Below are 13,744 nucleotides of genomic sequence, written 5' to 3'. Positions count from 1 at the left end.
GTCTGTTGTACTGGGTCACCACATCAATGTTGTGACTACTCGATTATCTCATTTACCACAACTAAACTGTCAACTCACTGCTCCACTAATCACCTCAATGTAAATGTTCACCCCCTCACATGTCACCATTGTAAATAAAAAATCCTTACACACATGTTGTTGTGTCTGCTACGTCTTTATTCCAGGATATACAGTCTTCAACATGATTACAATGTACCAGGAGTATGGAATGTATGTAGGCAAGGAGAGGTTAAAGGTACAAAGGAAAACACAACAGAACAACATTCACTAGTCTGGGTGTGTCATCACAGACATCACACAACATCTACCATCAAGATAATCCAACATGCACACATCACAATGGGCAACAAGTGCCAACATACACATCCTGTCGATGTACAAAACTACCCTGTTCCAGAAACATTGTCAGCCGCCACTGAGTTAACAACCGGCTGCAGTCACAAAGCCCACATACACCTTCACAACAACAGCAACATCACCAGACAATAGATCCGTTGTACATTGTCACTCACCTTCAAGTGAAGTAGCGGGTGATGAGCTGTTGACGCAGGTCAACACCTTCCTCCTCTCCACTGTCCTCATCACTGGACATGGCTTGGTTTGCAGGCGGGGGCCTTTGCTGCTCATCATCATCCTGGATCAAGGGGATCTCCTTGAGAATGGCTAGGTTGTGGAAAATGCAGCATGCCACTACAATCTGACACACCTTCCCGAGCGAGTACATCAGTGCACCTCCGGTCTTGTGCAGGCAGCGGAAATGTGACTTCAGCAGACAAAAGGTACACTCCACCACACGACGTGCCCTCCCATGGGCATCATTGTAGCAGACATCAGCTGGTGTCCTGGGATTCCGCAGTGGTCTCTGCAACCAAGGACGGTTGGGATATGCAGAGTCACCTATACACATTGAAATGTTGCTGGGTCAGAGAACAGCATGTCACACACACAGCACGCTATTTGTCTAGGCATACTCACCCACAATCCTTGCACGCTCGGGAAGCAGATTAGCCATCAGCTGGGGTACAATGCTGTTCCGCAGGATGTATGAGTAATGGGCCGAGCCTGGAAATTTGGCACACACATACAAGATGATTATATCTGCCTGGCTCACCACCTGCACATTTATGGAGTGGAAATGTTTCCGATTCATGTAGATGTACTCATGTGCGTGTGGTGGTACAAGTCCAACATGGGTGCAATCAATGGCACCAACAACATTGGAGATGTGTCCAAGGGGATAAAAGTCTCCCTTCACAGCAGCCAATTCCTGCCCCCTGGGGAAATGGATATATGTGTCCTTGTAGATCATCATGGCGGACAGAATATCACGCAGCACCATGCTGAACATAGGTTGTGACATCCCACCTGTGCTGGACAACGTGTGTTAGAAAGACCCAGTAGCAAAAAAATGCAGGGACGTCATCACCTTGGATGTGGGGGTGAAGGCTATTGGATATGTTCAGCGAGGCTGCAGGTGGGGCTCCAACTGAGCACAAAGGGCCTGTAGAGTGGCTCTATCCAGACGAAATTTCCAGATAATCTCCTCATTCTCCATGTCTGCCAGCACTGTGAAGGGACGATGCAGATTTGGTCTCCTCCTAGTTGAGATGAAAGTGAACACATGTCAATGCAATACACCATGAGATGGGCACAGCATCTCACGTTTTGGCGGACAGAACGCCAACAATGACTGTCATCAAAATATTGTTACAGACCAGCTGACATGTAGGGACTCCTTCAGCTACACTAATCGTACACCTCTCAACTGACAGCACAGCAAGTACCTCCAAATCATCCTCGCCATATGAGAATGCACATATGGATATGGCCACATTCACCGTGGGCACGCCTTGGAGTATATCATCCAGCATTTGAATAAAAATGCAACACCACTGTCTCACACCTAGCTGCTGCACCTGACACACCTTCAGGCGTTAGTCGAACCTGGCACACGTCAACAACACAATGACCACAGGCTGAGCGTACATGACGAGTGTGTGCATGGTCAAACATAAGCAAACAGGCACATATGGACAATCTTCATCTTGAAAAACATCGCAGTGATTTTCCCTGCACTTTTACACATTGACATGTGTACACATTGGGGAGTCCATAACAACACTGTCCTGTGTACAGGCCCATCAATATCACAAATGACATGTGAGGGAGTACATGCCAATATAACAATTCACATACACAAACATGGCATGTGTAGTCAGCAGTGGGGTACATGGCCCATTGGCATTGTGTGCACAATGACGTGCCATCACTGATGTGGCCACTGTGCACTGTGGATGACTGCCAGATGGCCATTGACACAGCATGATGTGTCCATTGATGCTGTCACAGTCATCCACAACCCAAATCCCGGTCACCCATGTCACTGTATCGCACCCAACTCACTGTAGCTACCGTCTGGTCCCTGTGTTGTGTCACTGCCAATGCACGGGACACAATCGCTGTAGTGATAGGCATATACACATGGTGAAATGGCAGTTGGCATGCTCCGCCACCCAAATCCCGGTCACCCATGTCACTGTATGGCCCCCAACTTGCGGTAGCTACTGCCTGGCCCATGTGGTGTGTCACCGCCAATGCCCGGGACACAATCGCGGTAGTGATAGGCATCGACACATGGTGAATTGGAGTTGGCATGCTCCTCCACCCAAATCCCGGTCACCCATGTCACTGTATGGCACACAACTCGCAGTAGCTACCGCCTGGCCCCTGCGGTGGGCCACTGCTATGGACCATGCCCTTTCAGCCAATGGGATCCGCAATCGTAGTAGCATGATGCAATTTTGAAAATCGCAGTAGGCGTGTTCCACCACCGCAGAGCTGGTCATTGGATACAATTGAAAGATACACCACCGCGGTAGCGCCCGCCTGGCCCCTGCGGTGTGTCACCGCCATGGACCATGCCCTTACAGCCAATGGGATCCACAATCGCGGTAGCATGATGCAATTTTGAAAATCGCGGTAGGCGTGATCTGCCACCGCGGAGTCGGTCATTGGATGCATTTGAAAAAGGGTGACCTAGAAATCCAATTGCAGCAGCTTAGAACCACTGAAACAACACCAGGGGGCTATATATGTGTGGGAGAGAGCCCCACACTTCCACTGCTCACAGAGCCTGCTGCCTGAGAGCCCTCACCTGCTGCTGCCTCCAGGGACTGCTGTCTGAGAGCCCTCACCTGCTGCTGCCTCCAGGGACTGCTGCCTGAGATCCCTCACATGCTGCTGCCTTCACAGACTGCTGCCTGAGACCCTTCACCTGCTGCTGCCTCCAGGGACTGCTGCCTGAGACCCCTCACCTGCTGCTGCATCCAGGGACTGCTGCCTGAGAGCCCTCACCTGCTGCTGCCTCCAGGGACTGCTGCCTGAAACCCCTCACCACCCACTGCCGCCGCTGCTGTCTCATGTCCACAGTGATGGCAAGGACTAAGAAGATCCACGCCAGTCTCTTCACAACCGAGGAGCTGGAGGTTCTGGTGGAAGAGGTGCTCACACAGTACCCAAGGCTATATGGTGCCCCAAATGTCTTCAACAGTGGGGGTGAGAGTGCAGGGGGGGTACACATGTAGTCGGTCTGATGCAGTATGTGCCTGAGAATGTGGGGGTGTGTCATGCACTGCCTAACATGCTGTTTCCTAGGGTGAAGGGGGTGTACCCTACTCCACACGTTTCCCTGCCTGCACATCAAGATTTGAGGGACATGTGTTGTCTTGTCAGCTATACAGTGACGCAACAAGTTGGTGATTCTGGAGTCAGGACAGTGATTCCTTGTGTGAATGACTGTGTGGGTCCCTGTTGTCCATCTCAGTGTGAGCCCACCTGGCCTGCACAGTCACCGCCCAATCTGACAAGGACACATCACTGAATGTACAGAGTGTTACATGTGTGTTTTTTGCAGGACGAGCCATGTCTGCCCTGTAGATTGCACACGACAGGCCCTGTGAGAAGGGTGTGGGTTTGTGAGATCATGTCCCTCAATGTGACATCCATGACACAGTGAGCTATTCACAGGGCAAGGTCGTTGAGGCCTGCACAGTGAGTCTCCCCCATACACATGTTGATATGTGATGTATGTCTTGCTCTACCTAGAAATGGACAGTAGATGTGGGCAGACTACACATGGCTTTCTGCACTGGTATCCTGCTTGTATATGAGATGTGCAGGTACCCTCACACCTGCATGCATTTACGTGTGCTTCTCACATGCAGATGTACCATTTGAGATGCATTCCTGTCTCTACAAGACATATCTGTGGGTTTGGGATGAATGTGTTTCTTGCTACTGTCCTGAGTGATTTTGTTACATGACACTGTGTCACTGATGTTTTCTCCCTCTTGTCTCCCATGCCTGCAGCTCAAAGTACACCAGCGTAAGGCCGTGTGGAGGGCCATTGCAAGCAAGGTGCGGGCTCTGGGTGTCTCAAACCGACGGAGCACCCACTGCCACAAGAGGTGGGACGACATTTCACGTCTGGCAAAGAACATTGCGGAAATGACACTGGGGCTGCTCCCTCGCTCTGGCAGGTTGGCACTGCGCAGCATGACACCACTAACATCTTGGCCATGACACAGCCTGAACTGGATGCACGATTGAAGGAGCATCAGCAGCAAAATAGGGGCGAGTATTCTGGGAAGGGTGACTTTGGTTGCATGTGTACACAGCCTGTGCCAGCTTTGGGCTATGTGATGTTGTTAGTGTGATGCAGTGGCTTGTAAATTGCCTCTGTGCTGGGTGCAGCTGTCATGCATTTGTCCTACCTGTAGTTCCTAAGGGAATTCAAGTACTGGGCATTTCAATAGCATTCTGGGTCGTGGGCTTCAGGTCTGAGCTATTTGTGTTACTGTTTGAACGGAGCCACGTGCAGGATGTTGTGCTGTGTGATCATCACATGGCTCACTTATTCCTGGTTTTCTTGTTTACACGCACTGTTTAAATAACAAAACTGTGTTTGCACAATGTTAATGCACAGAGTGGCATGCAGCATGTAGATTTAGTCATCTTCAGTGTTGCTTTGCTTGCATATGTTTGTTCTGTTGCTGCCACTGAACTGACCCTACATCTCTCTCTCAAATGCAGCATCTCCCGTGGTCACGGAGGGACAGGGGACGGACACCAGTGGTGGGGAAACAAGCACAACAGCTGCACAGGACCCCAGTGACACAGATGTGACTAGCGCCTCGGAGGGGGACAGGAGTTTGCTGGAGGAATGACAGCCAGAGACACCAAGTTCAATGTCATCTGATGCCAGCGGAGACGCATCCATGTTGGCAGGCACAGGGAACGGGGACTCTGCATCATCTTCCACCACACAGCGAACAGTGCCCACCCTCCCAGTCACTTCCTCTGGTGCTGCCCGTGTTCGCACCAGTAAGAGGGGAAGAGTGTCCTTCATCCCAGGCACCGCTGCCCCTGTCCCCCCTGCTGCCATCAGTGCTGAGTCTGTGGACCTTTTGCGCTAGCTGTGTGTAGGCCAGACAGCTCTCCTCAATGCATTCATAGACCACGACCAAAAATTGGCTCAGGTGGTTGCTTTCATGGAGGGCATACATTCAGACGTGGGTGGGCTGCACTGGACTGTCTAGTCTTTGTCCTCTGCAATGACGGCAGCCCTTCAACTGGCACAATCTCGTACTCCAGCTCCAGTCCCTTTGTCCACCCCCATGCCAGTGGCCACATCTGATGACAGTGACCACGCTCCACAGACCTCAAGGTCACAATACATCACACGCAGCACAGAGCAGCAGCAGCAGCCTAAGCAGTCCAGGGCGCAGACACCATCCCAACAGAAAACCAAAGCCACCCCAGAGTGCAAAGACAAAAGCCTGTCAGGTGACACCAAGGGCCAAAAAGCTAAGAAGCAGACCTCAGGGTCACATGCCTCAGAGGCATCCCCAGCCAAGGATTCTTCTGTCCCAAAAGCGTCTCGCAAAGACAAGCAGACAAGTTCCGTGCCCACTGAGAAAGTGGTGCCTGCCAAGGGTACACATAAGAAAGGCTCCAAGGCAGATTCATCCACTACCTCAACCCCCATTCCAAGCCCTGTGAAGCAGGGAAAGGAGGGCACTGTAGGGGGAAACCCTGGTAGACAGGGGAAGGAGGGGCAAAGGCAAGGCCATGCGAAGCGTACCGCTGGATCCAGCATGTCGCCAGAGGGAGGGCCAGCGTCTGCACCTGATGCAGCCTTGGTGTTGAGTGTGCCTGTTGTGTCCACACCACTTACCATTGATCTAAAGTAAGGCAAGCCATTTAGAATCCCCAAGTAGTGGAAAGGCACCCCTCCACAATCTCCCACCCACACTGTGTCTCACATCTGCATGACTCCACCTCCACATGCCACTACACCACCTGGTCCAAGTAGCCCTCCGGCTTGCCAAGCCACTGCTAGATCTACCTCAGCTGGGCCTCTCTCTCCCCAGTCAAGTGCTCCAGTTGTGCCTGACACACAGCCAGATCCCAGTCCTACTGACAGCCAAGTCTGAATGTTAGTCACCCTCACACACCTGTCTCTCCCACAGTGGGGCCTATACTGCCCATCGTGACACCCCAGACTGTTTTGCTGACCATGGCAGGGTACAGTGGCACACATTCCCTGTGCAGCTTCTCATGGACTAAGTCTGCACTTTGTCCTGCCCACTGGCCTTGTCATTCACTGCTGTATGCCCCCTGACTGTGCAGCTTCTTATGGACTCAGTCTGCACTTTGTCCAGCCCACTGGCCTTGTCATTCACTGCTGTCTGCCCCCTGCCTGTGCAGCTTCTCATGGACTCAGTCTGCACTTCGTCCTGCCCACTGGCTTTGTCGTTCACTGCTGTGTGCCCCCTGCCTGTGCAGCTGCACATGGACTCAGTCTGCACTTTGTCCTGCCCACTGACCTTGTCGTTCACTGCTGTGTGCCCCCTGCCTGTGCAGCTTCTCATGTACCTCATCTGCACCTTGGACTGGCCACTGGCCTTGCTGTTTTCCCCTTGCCTGTGCAGCTTCTCATGGACTCACTCTGCACCATGGACTGGCCACTGGTCTAGCTGTTTGCCCCTTTGCAGCTTCTCATGGACAGGCTCTGCATTTTGTGCCTTGCTCTTCTCTAATGTTGGTGCCTATCTGTGCAATTTGTGAATAAAGACAGTTGCTCCTGTTGTCTGTTTTATCAGTGTCCTTACTGAATAAAGTTTTTCCTGTGTGTATATGGTTTACTGTGCCACATGCCCTGTGTTGCCACTTTAACAGTGCCAATGGCTTGTTTGACGTGTTACATTTTGTACTGGGGTGACAGGGACTTCAGTTCTTCCTTATTGTGATACTTGTGGGTTCAATGATGTTTTTAGATGGTATGCCGTTATCATTGTATGTTTATGTTGGCTATATTGTACACATGTCAGATTTGGGGGCACTGCCAGCACAGTGTGGGATTCTTTCCACAGGATTGCAGGCAGTCTGGCCAGGGTCATCATGTATGTGTGTTCATACTTTCTGTGTGCCCAGCAGTGTATGGTCATGTTGTGATGGGCAGTCATCCTAGTCACATGGGTTAATTTCAATGTGTGACATTGGGTGGTCAAGAAGTGAGCGGTGTGAAGGTGGTGAGTTTGTCGTGAGTGTTGATTTGTGTGTGTCCATGCAATGTCAACTACAGACATGTGTCACCCAGGAGTAGAGTGCCTGTTTGTGTGATTTTTCAGTCCTGTGATTGTGATTGTGTGCACATGTGTGAGTTGTATGCTGTGCACTGTGCAGTGTGTTGATGTGTCCTTGCAGTTCTGGCTGACTCCTACTTGTTGCTTTTGCCAATTGTGAGTATGCAGAGTGTGTGACTGGCAAGTCAGGGTTGTGTTTTGTTGAACAGCCGTGTGTCTTGATACTGTTTGTACTCACTGTGCATACCTGCTAAACCACACTGACATTGTGGGTGTGATGCTCTCATGCATTACTGTCACATGGTGCTTTATTGCCTCTAGTGTGCGGTGTCATACCATCCCCTATCTGTGCTTCAGATGCCTTGACATTGTGAGTCTGCACTCCCTCTATTTGTGTATGGTACACTCCTGCCATGTCCACTACTGAAGTGCACACCACTTCACTTTGATGTCAGCTGTCCCCTTGTGTTGCCTGTGTGTGTGCCTCCCCATCACTTCATTTGTGACACTGTGCTTTGTGGTGCAGATCTTTGGCCAGGAGCAATGTGCAACTCAGGAAATTTCCCCATTTGGTTATCGGTGTTGTTCTTGTATGTTCAACAGTCATGGTTGCTCATGTGCAGTTCAACTGTTTGTGCTGCCCAGTCCTCTGGTCAAGTTGTTTCCACTTTTGTGTCCCAGACCTGTGCATCTGTGGGTGTTGTGTTAGGTGTATGTGTGTATGCTGGGGTACTGCTTGACTTCCTGAGTGTGATGTTGTCAGTGTGCTGTTTGGAATGTTGTTGTGGGTGTTCATGGTGTGTCACTCATGGTTGTGTGGGACTGTAATGTTTTGTGTGCACACACTGCTTGTTGTGGATGCAGTGCTGTGGGTGTATGTTGCCTTGTCCTGGGCTGGTGTGCATCCCCTGATGTCCTGCTGTGTTTGCTATGTGATTTATTGTCATGTGCATCTGTTGTGTGTTTGATATGGCTGTGTTGTTTTGTGATGGTGCACTTCTTGTCTGTGTTGTGGTATGTTGTCTGTGCATTGTTTCTGGCTGATGAGGTTGTGCACTCCTGTTCTGTCTGTGCTCCCATTGCCTTTCCACAGTTTTGCTGCACAGGTCATGTGTGGTCTTGTTGTGGTTCTGTGTGTGTTTCTGTTGAGTTATGTGTTTGGCTGTTGTTTTTGTGCAGATGTTGGTTCTGGCATCCCTGTGTTTGTCTGTGTATTGACTGAACATTATTGACACCCTTCTGTGTGTCTGACACTGGGGTTGTGTGTTGCATGTGTGAGGATAGGATAGGATAGGACATGGTTTTATATAGCGCGGAATGCCGAAGCGTCTTGGCGCTGGTAAGCACAGAAGGAAACAAAATCCTCAAATACGATCCTCTTGGAAGAGCCGTGTCTTTAACAATTTCCTAAAGGCTTGATGACTTTCTACTAGTTTTAGGGAACAGGGGAGCTTATTCCAGAGCCCAGCAGCACGGACTGAGAAAGCTCTGCCACCCCATCTGACTTTCCTGATCCGATTGATCTTGATAAGACTCCGGGTGCTGGACCTTAGCACACGGCCGGAAGTGTAAGGGATAAATAATTTCTGAACATCCTTGGCTCCCCCTCCGAAAACAGCCTTATGTACTAAGCATATGGCCTTGAAGTCTATACGCTGTTGGACAGGGAGCCAATGTAATGTTTTAATTCCCCCTGAGATAGATCGATCTCTGGGGACGTCCAGTAACAGCCTCGCCGCAGCGTTCTGTAGAGTCTGCAACCTCTTTATCTGCGTCTCATTAATCCCTAACAGTAAGGCGTTGCAGTAGTCCAATCTGGATAACACAAGAGCAACTACAACGGTCTTGCGCAGCTCTGGTTTGATAAAAGGGAAAATCTTACGCAGAGTCCTTATTAAAAAGGAGCAGGATGACGCGAGGCTGTTGACATGCGCTGAAAAATGTAGCTGGTTGTCAAACAGCACGCCCAAGTTTCTTACTTTGGGCACAGGGCAGGGGCACTCCCCGGCCCAAAACGGCCACCTTGATCTGTTCCACAGGGGACTCCCCTGGCCAAACTCAATAATCTCAGTCTTCTCAGTGTTGATCTTCAAGAAGCTCTCCTGCATCCAAATCATAATTTCAGACAGGCAATTGTGGAATTTAAAAGCCATGTCGTTACATTGTTTGACCGCGGAAATTATGAGCTGGGAATCGTCAGCATACGAGACTATCGTGAAGCCATGCTTCCTGATGAGTTTGGCCAGAGGGGTCACATAAATATTGAACAGCGTGGGTGACAACGCTGAACCCTGCGGAACACCACACGGCAGATGGAAGCTGTCCGACTGTAACCCGTCCCACTGCAGACTTTGCTCCCTACCTTCCAGAAACGAAGAGAGAAGGGACAGCTCAGATCCCTCAATGCCAATTTCCTGAAGCCTTTGGATCAGCACCGCATGGTTTACGGTGTCAAAGGCAGCTGACAGGTCCAACGTCACAAGAATCGCCTTGCCTCCCTTATCCGCTATACTGCGAATTTCCTGAGGGGGGTATATGTGAAGATTCCTACTTGTGTTTGACAGTCATTGAGTGTGTCCATGTGCCCTGTGTGTTGTGCTGCTGGCATACTCCTGTGAAGTAGCTGTGTACATATGTGTGGCTGTTCATAGTTTAACTTCAGGGATTTCCTTTCATCCCTATGCCTATACATGGGTTGCCTTGCTGTCTCCCTGAGTTGTTGCACTGAGGTGACTGTGGTTTCACTTCTCTTACTGTGCAAGCCATGTGTGCTTTGATGGGGTGAGGGTGTTGTTCTCTGTTCCTTGTCTTGCATGTGATGTACATATGCTTGTTGGTTATCTCCTTGGCCTTCTATTTGTGTGCACTTCACTTTTTCTTTCCTATATGTTGTGCTCCATTGCTGGTTGCATGGGGTCTGTGTATGTGGCTGTGTTTCAGTGTGGGGTATATCTGTGTGACTTGGCATGCTGTGTGTCCAGTAGGATGTTTGTTCATTGTATGTGTGTGTGTTCATTTTGTGCTTGTACTCAGCTTTCTTGCATATGGTGTTGTTGTGGTGTGTGGGTTGCCCTGGGCCTGTGCTTCTGTGCTGTGTATTCCTCTGTAGCCACTCCTGCTGTGGCTGTCTCCCTAGTTGTTTGTGTGTGGTGCAGGGTGTGGATTCACCTAGCTTGTTGTTGGGCGTGGGGTGCATGGGGCACATGGCATGTCCCTTCATGTTGGGGGGGCCAGTGTGCGGAGTGTGGAGGTGTGGCCCTGTATACTTTATGCCCTGCCCATGCCTGAAGCTGGCCCTGCCTTCTGCATTGTGCGCATGTTTTCCCTTGTTCTCACCGCTGCGGTGATGTGACCGGGAGGGGTGACTTGGTGGCAGGTAGGACATGTGTGGGTACACTTGTGGATGCGTTCCTGTTCCCACTAGGGTGTCTGGTGTGGCCAGGGACCCTGTATCAGCCCATGAGTTGTGTGTTGTGGTTGTGTGCGGGACTGTGTTATTGTGTACCTGCGGCGGCGTCCGCGGCGGTCCATGAGCTGCTGGTGATGTATCAGGAACAGCACCGGAAAGACATGAAGAGCTGGATCCATTGTGGTTGGGACCGAGAATTAGGTTTCGCGCTCCGCTGTCGAGCTTCCGCTGTCTCTGTTTGGGCAGTTTCTCCGCTGCGGTGCGACTGGCTTTTTGGGGCATCCTGATTTGTACAGCAGATGGGACGTCATTCCGCGCGGCGGTGAGTCTCCATTGGCTCCCATCGCCGCGGTGGCGGGCACACTTTGATGGCGGTGCGCGTCGCACCGCAGCGGATGGGAAATGGGCTTTATTTGGCATACTAATATGGCGGGCGTGAGGCCCGCTACTAGCATGCGGAAAATGGCATTTTCCGCCACCGCAGGCCCGCCATCCTAATAGACCCCTTAGTCGGGGTCCTCTCCATCCAATAATGACTCAGTGGGGGGTCCACAGAAGTCAAAGGGTTACGAACCACTTCCTAGAAAACATAAAGAGTTTGCTGAAAAACAGCACTGTTATTTTAGCTAAAAATAATGGGGATGAGCCACTCTGTAATGGGCAATCACTTTAACTCTACTATCAGCCATTCCTTATAATAACAGTACAATATAGAGTAAAATATAATAACAGTAAAAGTTGTGCCACATTGGAAGGTGATCCAAAATCGGCATTAAGAAACACCTGAAAATGTTATAATTTACCAGAGACTTCTACTAATTTACCAGATGCGCAAAGGGACTGGCACATTTAAAACACTTTTTCAGTTTGCTGTTTCTGCACAATAACACCAAGGGTCTAATTATAATGTGGGTGGTTCTGACACCGATGCCATGTCAGTGTCGGACCCACCAACATATGCCTCTGTGGTCCACCTGCCGCATTATGATGCGCAGGCGGAGGCATCGGGCAGATGAACCATCCCTCCCACTTCCAACGGGCACAAGGAGCCCATCGGTGCGTCGGAAACACTACAAAATCCCTTAATGACTGACTCCGCCGTCGGGATTTTGATGTCGGTTTCTGACAGCCATTCCATGACGGCCATTCTGACATGGAAAGGCAGTCGGAAAGTGACATCGGGGCCCTAGCAGGGCCCCCTTTCCTCCTGGCCTGCCGCTCTGGGGCCTGGGTGGCAAGATCCCTGCCACCTGCCACACTGTGCAGGGATGTTTCAAAACTTCCCTTTCACTTAGGCAGCTTGTGCTGTGGCCCTATTCTGCCTGGTGCACAAGCTGTCATAATGAAATGGATGTTTCTGACTGCCCTATGGGTGGTCGAATCCAAATTGGCATATCAGAACCGCTGACCTAAGGTCTGGGGGGTTCCAGACCGATACGGTGTCAGGCAGCCGCAAGTCTGCCCCCGACATCGTAATTAGGGCCCAACTCTGACAAATCAAATCCAGCTTTGGATTGAAGAAGAATCTAATTTTTCAAGACTTTATCAATAAAAAGATACATAGTCCAGACATCGATGAGCCAAGAGTGTTGATAGGCCTAAGATCCAGCTTTATACTGTAGAGGCATGCATGATACGTCAAATACCAACATTTGCCTTGCTAAATAAGAGCGGAGACTCACCGGACACACCTCCCTGACCCTGACGCTACTCCTCGCCGGACCCGCTTCGCGGGTCCCGCTTCGCTGCTCCTGCCTCCTGGACATCTGCTGTGCTCCTGTAACTGCGGCTGGGCTTGTCTGCCTCCTGTGCCTTCCACGGACCTGCGGCGGTGTAGCTGGCGTGACTGCGCGCGCACAAGCGGGACCACAGGGCTGCGAGCTGACCCGCAGGGACTCGGTGTACCAGGAGTCCCTGCGCGAGGTCCAGACCCGCAACACCTGGGTCGCTCTCCCTGCCTGCCCCGCCCACGCTACAGCCATTAAGAGAGGACGCTCCGGTGGAAATCTCTGGGACCAACATTTGCCTTGCTAACTAAGAGCGGAGACTCACCGGACACACCTCCCTGACGCTACTCCTCGCCGGACCCGCTTCGCGGGTCCCGCTTCGCTGCTCCTGCCTCCTGGACATCTACTGTGCTCCTGTAACTGCGGCTGGGCTTGTCTGCCTCCTGTGCCTTCCACGGACCTGCGGCGGTGTAGCTGGCGTGACTGCGCGCGCACAAGCGGGACCACAGGGCTGCGAGCTGACCCGCAGGGACTCGGTGTACCAGGAGTCCCTGCGCGAGGTCCAGACCCGCAACACCTGGGTCGCTCTCCCTGCCTGCCCCGCCCACGCTACAGCCATTAAGAGAGGACGCTCCGGTGGAAATCTCTGGGACCAACATTTGCCTTGCTAACTAAGAGCGGAGACTCACCGGACACACCTCCCTGACGCTACTCCTGAGCCGAACCCGCTTCGCGGGTCCCGCTTCGCTGCTCCTGCCTCCTGGACATCTGCTGTGCTCCTGTAACTGCGGCTGGGCTTGTCTGCCTCCTGTGCCTTCCACGGACCTGCGGCGGTGTAGCTGGCGTGACTGCGCGCGTACAAGCGGGACCACAGGGCTGCGAGCTGACCCGCAGGGACTCGGTGTACCAGGAGTCCCTGCGCGAGGTCCAGACCCGCAACA

This window comes from Triturus cristatus, chromosome 6, assembly GCF_964204655.1.
Source record: "Triturus cristatus chromosome 6, aTriCri1.1, whole genome shotgun sequence".
NCBI lineage: Eukaryota > Metazoa > Chordata > Amphibia > Caudata > Salamandridae > Triturus > Triturus cristatus.
This window is presented reverse-complemented; position numbering follows the sequence as displayed.